The following is a 12,055-nucleotide window of genomic DNA, read 5'->3' as shown; positions in this document are numbered from 1 at the left end:
AACTAGGAGGCTATTATTACACTAATAAAGTATGGAGTGATAATAGCATGGGATAGCTGGTGACAGCAAGGTGACAGTAAAAGCTGACACGTATCAAAAATATGCTAATGCTCTAGTCATTTGCTCAGGGCTTAAGTGAGTTATCTCACTGAATCCTCACAATATCCCTGTGTTTTAGATACTGTTATTATTCCCAATTGACAGGTGAGTAAACTGAGCACAAAGACATGAAGGAGCATGCCCGTGACCCACAACTAATAAATGGTGAAGGCAGATTCAAGTGTACCCAGTCTCTAGAAATTGTACTTATTTTTTTCCTGTTTGTCTCATTTTCTTTTTTATTATTTAAAAAAATGGAAAACCAAAAGTGTAATTTTCATTCAATAAATATCATTTGATCCTTAGGCAGTTTTGTCGCAGAAAGTAAAGTCCATGATTTTAGAATGATGGTAGCAATTCATCAACAAAGCAATCAGTTTTCACACAGTTTCAATAACTGCAGCAATTTCCTTGAACTGTAGAAATTCTGAAACTGTGGAATTGTCATTTCAAAGGATTTGTTCTTTACTTGGCCTGAATGATCTGCCACTTTGAGCATCACTGCAACATAAGGATACTTAAGTGATCTGCAGCTGTCTGAGCTCACAGCCATACCCAGCTTCCACTGAAAATCTATTAGCTGCTTGGTGACCTTGGCCTTAGCCTCCAGCTGTGGCTCGCTACACCCCTCCATAGCAGCGTCCCGGAATCCCACCACCCCAGAAATTGTACTTATTAACCACTGGCTATAGAGTTGAAAAGAGATATAAATTTTGAACTTGCATGTCTAAGTAAAAAAATAGCTCAATTAACAAATACAAGGAGGTTTAAATACCTTTTTCACTTAAAAACTTTACCAGTTTGAACAAACGTTATATCATCACTTTCCTAAACCAGACTCACTGAAAAGGTTAGTGGTTTTAAAATTCAATAATAGAATTTTACAGCAGAATATATCTCAGAGAATCCAACTTTACAGAAGAGGGAACTGAGACCAAGATTAAGGGAATTGCCCAAAGTCAAAAAGATAGCTAGGGACTGAACTCAGAGTAAAACCCATACCCCCTGTTTTCTGGCCTACTGTAACACAGTACCCTGATTTTATCATACAGAAAAGGATGTAACTCTTCTATTATACTTTCCATAGCAAATATGGAATATCATACTGAGTCATAGAGGGAGAACAGTTTTTACTCATAAATTCCAGAAATATATGTGATTGGTTGCATACCTACTAACTCAAAATCAAAATTGTAAGGATATTAACCATTAAGCCCATTTTTCATTTTAACAGTTTTAACAGATGAGTTTATCTGCAACAGTGGATTTTCAGGCAATGACGTTGAGCAGGTCCACGTCTATATAATACCAAATTCTTAGTGAGCAAACAAAACAAAATCCTTAAACTACTTGGTACCTCACGATGATAAACAAATATCAGGGCTTGTTTTTTATGATGGGAGTGGGGATCACCAAAAGGTGTTCAGGTTTGAAATGCATTGCTGTCTTGAGTGGACATCTTTCCAGGAGAACTTTGACCTTTTTTCTTGTCTCATTACCAGGTGTTTCTCCTTTTGCAGGAGCAGATTAAAAGCTTAGCCAGACCAATTTGCTCTAATTTATTTTATGTTATTGCCAGACTCAGAGACAAAGAACAAAAGGAAGCACACCCATTTCATGTCTTTTTAAATGGAATGGCACTCAGTATAATATCTTCATAACATTAAGTATGTAAGAGAATGTCCCAGGTTAACGTAGGACCAAAATACTTGGAGAACTCTGTGGGTTCAAGGCTAATGGAATGTACCAAGAGGGCCTCCATACAAGCAGAGAGGGGACACTGGGAGGCTCAGAGAGCAATGATGCAGGTTTCTCTGCTAGGAACAAGACAAGTCCACATAACAACTCTGAATATTTGTCAGTTATTTCCCCTTAACCCTCTCTAGCCACAGATTAATAAGAAGAAGAAGAAGAAGAAGAAGAATGATGATGATGAAAGGAGTTCAGAAGTAAGAAGAAAATATGAACCAGTGAGCTTGTACAGAAAGGCTTGATTCACTTCAAATTCATGAGATTAGCAATTGATTAAAGATGAATGCATTAATAACAGAGTTCATGACACTGGGGAGAATAAGAAAGATATCAAAGAAACACGTTGAAGTGGGGTGTAATGAAGAAAAAAAGGAAAGCCAATAAAAATTTTAAAAGCAAAAGAAGGGGAGAAGAGAGAAAATGAAAGAAATTAAGCTGACAGGAAGAAACATATGAAATGCAGCTGTGATGCTCATTTGCTCTTCTTTTAAAATGTAAATCACTTCTGATTTTGAAGTCAAGGTCTTGATATTTTCCTGTGGAAATATAGCCATATACACTCTAAATAGTCTCTTCTACAAAGGAGAGAAAATTAGAAAAGATAATGTAGTTGTACTGTAAGGACTTAAAAAATAGTTCTAAAAAAGCTAAAGGCATTTCAGTGGAAGTTGTCTGCAACAAACAGCTTTAAAAACCTCCAAATTTCCTAGCCTGATGTAGGCACAGAGAGAGCCAGAGACTTGGTTGCCTGGCAACCGCGCTCATCACAGGCAGCTGGGGTAAAAGGAACCGGCTGGTGCCAAATGGCCTTTCACCTGCTTCGTTAAAGGGAAATCAGAGTGAAAGAGTTACCTCGGAAGGTCCAAAGTCCCCCTAGAGAAACCTTTCTCTAGCTTCACTTTGTTTGAGGAGTCACTTGAAGGGGGGTTGCTAATGCCTGAGTAGTAAGGGGCGCTCTTTTCCTCCCCTCCCCCTCCTCTGGGTGCCATTCTGGACAGAGCAGGCTGAAAGCTTGGTGTTGGGACGTTGTATTGCAAGGGAAAGGAGATCACCTTTTTCTTCATTCCACCCTACTTCGATGTAAAAACAGAATACTTTTTATAGTTATTCCTAACTCGTGTATATACATTATTAGTCCTGGTATTATCAGAAAGCAAATTTAATGAAAAAATGAGATGTTCATGAAAGGTCATCACTAAAAAAGCTACAAGCATTTTTCCTGGTTTTCAGAATTTTAACTATCAATTTGTAGCAGAAAGTATTTAAATATATATATCTCTCTCACATAATTCACCTCCCCACTCCAACTGCAGAGTTGAGAAGTTGAAGAGGAAATACATTTTTATTCTCAACATGACTTTCCCAAGGCAGTTTTTTGTGATTGTCAGTAGCTATAGAATCATCCAGAAGACTTTGGTCAATGAAGGTGAAGCGGTGTCAAGCAGCTAAAAGGAAACAGGGAACAGCTTATCAGCATTCCTAATACTTCTCCCAGAGGGCAAATCAATTACAAAAGACTTGGGTCAAAGTAGATAGGAGGAATGTAATTTTGCTCTAAGTTGAAGATACATCTGACCGCAAGGGCTTTCACCTTCTCAGGAATGGCTGTGGGGACATTCACTGACATTACTTGTCTAACCTTATCTTAAAAGTAAAAACTCCCAGAAAATGTATTATGTGACAAAATGTGATCTATTTGGTCAATCAGTGGTTCTTAAGTAATTAAATGTTTAAGTAGATTATTTGCTCTTCTAGGACAGTTAGAGTGTTTCTGTAATAATATATTATTAAATAGCTTTTTAAAAATCGTCTTCATTTACAAAGTTAAAATGGAAGATGATTTTTTTTTCTCTATTTAAAAAATCTAACACCATAATTCTTTTGGGGAAAAGCAGTTTAGGGTGGAAAATGAGACCCTGAGGCCATAGGTTAGCATACAGGTCCTTAACCTTGGCTGTACTTTAAAATTACCTGGGGAACTTTTTAAAAACACTGATTTGCTACTCACATCCCCCTCTCCATCAGGGCTGTGATCTTGATTTCACATCTGAGTCAATTCTGTATGAAACAGCATCAATATGTGCCCATGAACTAAGTTAATTTAGATTTAAAAGTTTTAAAGCTGTCTTATTTTCTGGGAGATGGACTTTAAGAGACTAGTTACAATATTGTAGAAAAATGAGCACAGGGCTTCCCTGGTGGCACAGTGGTTGGGAGTCTGCCTGCCGATGCGGGGGACACAGGTTCGTGCCCTGGTCCGGGAAGATCCCACATGCTGCAGAGTGGCTGGGCCCATGAGCCATGGCCGCTGAGGCTGCGCGTCCGGAGCCTGTGCTCGGCAACGGGAGAGGCCGCAACAGTGAGAGGCCTGCGTACCGCAAAAAAAAAAAAAAAAAAAAAAACACAATGTTTAATGTTATTTATGCCTAATTGCTTTTCCCAACACCTGTGTCTCTCTAGTAGCCTTCCATTCTATGCTGTATCTCAATATTAATGTCCTAAAAGAGCTAAAGAGGCAATTAATGTTAGCAAAAATATTCTACACTATGTAGAAGTATAAGTAGTAAAGCAAATGGTAGTTCTTACTGTTAGCATCCAGCCAGGTTACGCTTTGGTAGCAGAGGGCCATAATAGCTAGACTGCCACCGTACAACTCCAAGTGCCCACAATTTACTTCATAGAGAAAAAAAAAAAAACATATATATATATATATATAGGCTGAGCTATTTTTGCCAGAAAACCAATACATATTTCTTTAACTTGTAGTATCATTTTCTGATAGAATTTTTAGAGTGCGTGTAATATTATAGTGTCCTATGAAAGAAATAGAATGATTGATGTTGTTAATAATTCTCTACTTCTAATATTTCTGATGAAAACTGATGATTTGTATGCAAGAATTAGGATACATCTTTTGTCATTTGCTACCATACACCATTTACAATAATCTATAAATTTCATCATTCCATGCCTAATAATAGAATAAATTCTAGACCATTCTATGTTAAATATACTTACCTGACTTACTGCTTCAGCTGACTAAGAAGTTAGCGCTATTGCTACCTAAGTAATAAGACTAAGAGATGCACTGGATTTTCATTTACCGAAAGTTCTATTTATTGGCTACAAACTGTCCCTGAGAACTTTGTCCTTGAGTCTTGTAACTGTTAGGGTTCCTACTTTCAGGGAAGAGAAATCAATGCTGTCTAACTTACTGGAAGGACGTAGGATATTAAGAATTATTAGGAAAACTGGAACTCGGGCTCCCCAAATAGGCAGAAACCAAGCAAAGAGAGGCAGAGAGCATCAGGTGAGGTCACTCTGCAGAACCAATCTGTTCAGAAAGCAGCCATTAGCTCCACTGCCCTGAGCATTGTAAGACACCACTGCCACTGGGTGTTACTGCAGAAACCACCGGCTGCCACTGCAGTCATTGTTCTACACTGCAACTAGAACTAAGTTTAAAACTGCCCCTCCATCTTCGTATTTACTACCCCAGAGTCAATGTTCCTGCCAGAAGAATTCAGTCTGCTGAGCTATTATCACCTGCCCAGAGCTCTTAATGCCAGGGGTCAGGGGAAGGAAAGTTTTTCCTCCATTGGCTGCTGTACTGCAAGCTGGGGCCCTGTATCCCACCAAGATTCTAGGGTGGGATATTTCTTAAAATACAAAAGGGATTTGAAAAATGGACAGCCAAGAAAAGGGGACATGTTTCTACCACACCTCCCAAGGAATACACATGTAATAACTCCATCATCAATAAAAGTTGAGGGAGAGGGGGCATACATTCCACTGATAATGAACTTGTCCATCAGTAGGAGAAGGGATAAACCGGTATTTCATACAATGGAATATTACTGAGCCATTAAAAGGTATGAGGTACTGATATATGTAACAACATGTGAATCTCAAAAACATTTTATTTCACAAAAGAGCCAGGTAAAAAGAGTTTATATATAATATAGACATTATTATATTGATTGAAGTCCTCAAAAAGGCAAAAACCAATCTAAAGTGAAGAAAACAGAAGAGTAGTTTTCTCAGGGTTTGGAAGAGTGCCTGGACCAGGAAGAGGGATTAGAGAACTTTTCGGTGAGGAATATCTTCTATAACTTGTTAGAGAATGGGCTGTATGAGTATATTATTCTTTTCAGACCTCATTGAATTGTATCCTTTATGATTTTACCTCAAAAAGAAAACTGAAATATAAAACTCTAGTTAATAAGTTTGCTTTGCAGTTTATCAGTTCTAAAATTCCCTTTTGTGTATTCTAGGCTTGAACAAACATAAATATATCGATGATAATTAGAGCAAGGTTTCTCATTTACACACCTATATGATATTTTTTCATTCTATTCACTGAGAAGGCAGAGGAACAAAAACACAGCAGTAGCAATGGCATGCCTACTTTTCAGATCCTGGTTTATAAATTCCATTCTCCACTAAAGGGAACCAGGATTCCTAGGAAAAATAGATGATATCAGAGCTAAGGCATGGGAAGTACAAGACAAGCCTTGATGTGACAGAAAGTAAGGAAGTAAAGATAAAGGGACAAGTCAAACAAATACATGAGTCAGCTCAAAAAGACACCCACTGGTCAAATCTGGGACAGTTTGACCACCAAAATAAATATTGATAATAATGGATTATAACCTGGTGAGTAAAATAAAAATCCATGACTGCACTGACATAAATAAATAGATGAATGAATAAATAAATAAATAAACAAAATAAAGGAGGGGGGAAAGGAAATGAACTTTTTACAGTAGAATTCAGACCAAAAAATGAAGAAAGAACGATGGAGTCAGAAAACCATTAGTGGATAGCAAATCTAGTACATAAAAGTTTGATGAACAGTATATTTACATAGCCTCAAAGTATCTCTCCACAGTTACCTGTTGATTAGGAAGGGGAAATAGTGAGTTTATCATGGAGAAACCTGGTGGACACCACTTTACCCAAGCAATCAAAACTAATATCACTAATATTAGTGCAGTCTGAGTTGTGTGCCACAATATGACTCACTGAGAAAGCTAAAATATCATTTCAGTGGAGTTCCAGGCAAAAATGCATAGCCTGAAACTAATAACAATGAAACATCAGATAAATGCAAATTGAGGGATATTCTGCAAAACAGCTGATCTGTAACTTTCAAAAATTTAAGGCAAAAAACACTAAGTATGGCTGAGGATCTGTTCCAAATTAAAGGACACCAAAGAGACATGAAAAATAAATGTGATCCATGTTCCTGATTTGGATCTTGAAGAGGGAAAAAATAAGAAAATGGGGCTTCCCTGGTGGCGCAGTGGTTGAGAGTCCGCCTGCCGATTCAGGGGACACGGGTTCGTGCCCGGGTCCGGGAAGATCCCACATGCCACGGGGCGTCTGGGCCCGTGAGCCATAGCCGCTGAGCCTGTGCGTTCAGAGCCTGTGCTCATCAACGGGAGAGGCCACAACAGTGAGAGGCCCGCGTACTGCAAAAAAAAAAAAAAAAAAAGGTTAAGAAAATGTCCTCATTTTGATAACTATGTTGTCAACAGGTAGGAGAATAAACACATTCTTAGGAAACACACAGTGAATTATTTAGGGGTAAAAATTCGTCTCTCTGAGTTACCTTCAAATGATTCACAAAAATTATAATAATATGCAAGTACATAGAGAGAAAGCAATGGGACAAAATGTAAATAATAGAATCTGGGTATGGTATAGGTTATATGGATATTCCTAGTTCCTTGTACTGTTCTTGAAAACTTTCTGTAAGCTTGAAAGCATATCAAAATAAAAAGTTACAAACAAATAAATAACTTATGTCAGATCCTCTCCCTACTCCCCCTCAAGAAAAAGCTGTCCACTGGAGAGACAGTATTGAGTCAAAAAAATAGTACAAAAGAATAGTACAAAATTCCAGTGTTTCTAGCTCCAGGGTCTGTGAAGGATAGCTCCTAAACATAGGATGGAGGAGAGCTCTTCTTCCGCTCTACAAGGAAAGGTCCCTGAAGGTAACACACACCTTCCTCTCAAGTCTGGTTCTATCTTGTTTGATTGCAAGAGTAGGAGTAAGGAAGCAAGAATCAAGCTGATTATTCTTTTACCTTAGGGGAAAAAATCTTTTATTGTTGATGAAAGACTTTTGATGCATTTCTTATAAATGCTAAAGAAAACTTGTTTTAAAGTAGCTGGATATTTGTAAGCCTATAGCTATTCTGAAGACTTGAAATGCACACAAAGGTTTGAGCACTGTCTATCACTAAATGTGCGAGGTTTAAGCATTCTGTTTAATGAGATCAATATTCTTTTTGTTTGAGAAGAAAATGGACTGAGTTTGCTGGGAGTGGGATCCCAGGACATTTGCATCCTTTTCCTTGCTAGAAAATTTCTTCTATTCATTTATATCTTGTGGTCTATAGCTTTCTTATGTTAAGTTACAGCACATTTTTCACTCATTAATGAACTCTGATAAGAATTCAACCCTTGAAGGTAATATTTATGACAGAGTCACATTGCAAAGGATGTGTGTATTTTAGATAAGCTCTCAGTAACTCTTGAAAAAATCCAAAATAATAAATTATCTGTTCTTTTCCAAATTTGCCATATTTATTAGAAGTGATACTTTCTGTCACTCATTAGATCTAAAATGTCTAGGATATAAACTTATCATAAGAAGACATTCACATAGTCTTGACATTAGCTCAGGCTAGTCTGGTGGGATGAAAGACATTCTCTCATTGTCTATTTTCTTATAGTTGATTAAACATTTTCAAAGTTAAATTCAGTTCTCATTGGAGTAAAAATTTGTATTGGACATCTTATAATTATACCATCCTTTATTATCTCTCTGATTGTTGGTTTCCTCATGTGTAAAATGGAAATTATGAATGTTACATGAAATAAAGTGCTTAGTACAATGTCTGGTACATAAGTGCTCAGTAAATGTTACATAGTTTATAGTTTATAGTACACAGCTTCAAGTTGAGAATACCATATTGAACACATGTTTATCAGCTCCAAGATTAAGAAACAAGAGATCTCAGAAAGATTTTAGCAGCTAGAGCAGCAAAATGACATTGGTAATTAGAATCTCAGGCTCCTGCCATGCAGGGGGGGGAAGTTGATAAAAAGTTAGCTGGTTTCTACCACCAGCCCTTTCACTATCCCAGCAAAGCATAGGATTTGGAAAGATCTGATTCAGAGGTTGGCAGAAAATTACAGAGAAGAAAACAGGGGTGGGGAGTGGGTGTAGGAGAGAGAAGGTAGCTTGAAATTCTATGTTCAGTACCCTCACCTCTCCTCCTCCGCTCCCACATACTGAATACAAGTCTTCAGGTACTCCACCCCGAGAGGCCAGAAACTGAAGGTTTAATCACTGGTAACAGGTGAAAATAAAATCACTGGAATATAAGGTACATTAGTAAAGCAAGAATGAGGCACATACTTAGAGTAATTATTGACCCACTGTACACATAATAGCCTGATTCCAAGACCTCTGCCCCACCTTGCACAGATTACTAGAAACCAATGGTCAGGCCTCAGGTAGAATATTAGAGAATTTTTTTCTGTAGATATTAAAATATTCCAGAGGTAAACTTCCCTGCATTGAAATTGGGGGGCCTGGGTGACTGGCTGCCATTTGGGCCAATTTCACAAGAGTGAGGAGTACTCATTACAAGCACAGAGATCACAGAGCTTCCAACCAAAATTGGAGAGCCTCGTTGTTAAATAAGAATGGTCACCAAGAATCATGAAGCATATTCAGAAAGTCTCCAGAATATAAGAGGGAGGCCAAGTAAGCAAACCCAGAAAAGAAATTCAGAGGAAAGATAATGCAGGAAATGCAAGAACATTTCAAAATTAAACACAAAATGCAAATTAACACATCAGGGAGATAGAAGTTTTTGCATCAATAAAAATGGATGATATTTAGAAGGAAGAACTCTTAGTTAAAATAACATTGTTGAAACAAAAATTTCTACAGAACTTTAGAAGTAAAGAAAAATGTCAAGAAGATGGCAAATGTGAGAGAAAAGCTAAGAACTAAGAGCATCAAACCAAGAGCTCAGCCTATTAATATGAGTTTCGTAAGAGAATAGAAGGAATGTCATGGGCATAAAAAATATTTTTTAAAAAGAGACTTTTTCAAAACTAAAGAGTATACATTTACAAATTGAAAGAACCAAAAAGAGTACCAGTATACTTAATATCTTTATCCAAAACAAAGTATATTGTTACGACATTTCAGAATACTATGCTAAAGAGACAATCCTAAACAATTAATAATAATAAAAAGAGATCACATCCAAAGATGGAGAATCAGAATTACTTAAAGATTTTCAAAACCAGCACATGATGATTCAGAGAGGCAATAATTTTCAACCGAGATTTTTTTTCATTTAAGGATAAAAGTGAAATAATGATATTTTCAGTCATGCAAAGATTTACAAAATTTGCCTTTGTTTCTAAGGCAGCTGTTGGAAAGGAGTGCAGAATGAAAAAGAAAATTCTACACAGGCATTCGTGCCAAAGTTTGACAAAAGTACTATTTCCTTGTAATTTAAGTAATAGGTCATCTATATAGAAAGGAAGAAAAAGGGATAATCTATAAATGATAAATCAACAAAATTTTAAGCATTATTATTTAAAATGATAAGTTAACCAATATAGAAAATAAAAAGTGATAAAAATTATATTGAAAGGGGAAAAAAAGGAGGCGGGTGGTGTAAGTAAAATGAAATTTTATCACTCAGAGAAAGGTCATAGATCACGTTTGAAATTAATACACAAAAACAGTTTTCTAAACATATCTCCATAGGCCTATAATTGGGATTTGGATCTATAGTGACATACCTGAAGAGACTGCCCATTTCCCATCTTCTCATGGAAGCAAAGTTCTAAGAAAAGATGAGTAGATTAAGAGAAATGTGGAAGTGGAAGCAGTGGAAGCCTGCACTTGAAGTAGATCACTACTTGAAGTAGATCACTCTCTAGCTGCCAACACTGGTGACATCTCAGGCAGGATATGGAAGAGAATACAGTTCACCTATTGGCTCTAGAGAGTTGTTCACAAAGCAGAACTAGAATAAATATTGAGAAAATGCTAATACTTAGAGCATATGATACTAAGTATGGTTCAGCTCCACCCCGTGGGTAGCCCAGCAGAGCAACAGCAGGGATAGCTCGGCCATTTCTTTCTCTTCAGGAGGCACAAGTCACTACTGGCGGCAAAGGATAGCTGATCATGATTATAGGTGTCACGTCCACCTACACTGCAGTCAGATCGCTTTTGGAAAATCTGAGACACACAGGAGGTGGGGTGTGCTGAGAGCCTACCAGTCAGTTAGGTGAAGCTACTTGCTCCGTGGGCCTAGGCACAAGCTGTTAAAGCAAGCCTTCCTGGAAAATCCTCCAATTCAAAAGACCTAAGGGGACATTTTTTTACCTAAGATCTAAGATTATCACTACACTGTAGTTCTCTCTACAGTCCCTGATGGAACTGTGAGAATTCGCTGGATCCCATGTTGGATGACAACTGCACAAAGCTCTTTGTTGTTATCAGCCAAGCCACAGATAACTGCAGAAACATGCTTTTTTTGTGAGTGACATACCCTGCAAACTCCAAGCTTCGTGAGTGAGAGGCATCTCAGCGGGGATGGCTGCAGTCAGTGGCTTCAGATAGCACATCACAGTGCACTTTCCTCGGATGATATTATACACACACCCCATCCACATCATCCTGTAACGTCTGCATAAATCGGAGGAAAAAGAAAACTCTAGAATCAAATATGAAATATATGATTTGGGCTTCATAAATCTGAGTTCTGTTTGTCCTGCAACAGTATACATTTTTTTTTTTTTTTTTTTTTGCGGTACGCGAGCCTCTCACTGTTGTGGCCTCTCCCGTTGCGGAGAACAGGCTCCGGACGCGCAGGCTCAGTGGCCATGGTTCACGGGCCCAGTCTCTCCGCGGCATGTGGGATCTTCCTGGACCGGGGCATGAACCCGCGTTCTCTGCATCAGCAGGCGAACTCTCAACCACTGCGCCACCAGGGAAGCCCCTTTTCTGTCTTATTTGATTCAGCATCCTAGACTCTCGCTTTGTCCTTACCATAGGTTCTATACTCACTGAACCCTTGGTTTTAACCATTTGCCTGATTCTCTAATTTTCTGTCCTGAGCAATAGGAATAACTAACATTTATATCTTGTATGTGT

The 12,055-nt window shown here is 37.9% G+C and overlaps 1 pseudogene; it reads right to left on the bottom strand.

Annotated features, from left to right (window-relative positions):
* Nucleotides 1–320: 320 nt before the first annotated feature.
* LOC137205034 (COMM domain-containing protein 6 pseudogene) lies at nt 321–753 on the bottom strand (annotated as a pseudogene).
* Between the last annotated feature and the right edge of the window lie 11,302 nt (nt 754–12,055).

The sequence above is a fragment of the Pseudorca crassidens genome, chromosome 13 (assembly GCF_039906515.1).
Source record: "Pseudorca crassidens isolate mPseCra1 chromosome 13, mPseCra1.hap1, whole genome shotgun sequence".
NCBI classification, from domain to species: Eukaryota; Metazoa; Chordata; class Mammalia; order Artiodactyla; family Delphinidae; genus Pseudorca; species Pseudorca crassidens.
Note: the sequence above shows the minus strand (reverse complement) of the source record. Positions and strands in the feature narration are given on the sequence as shown.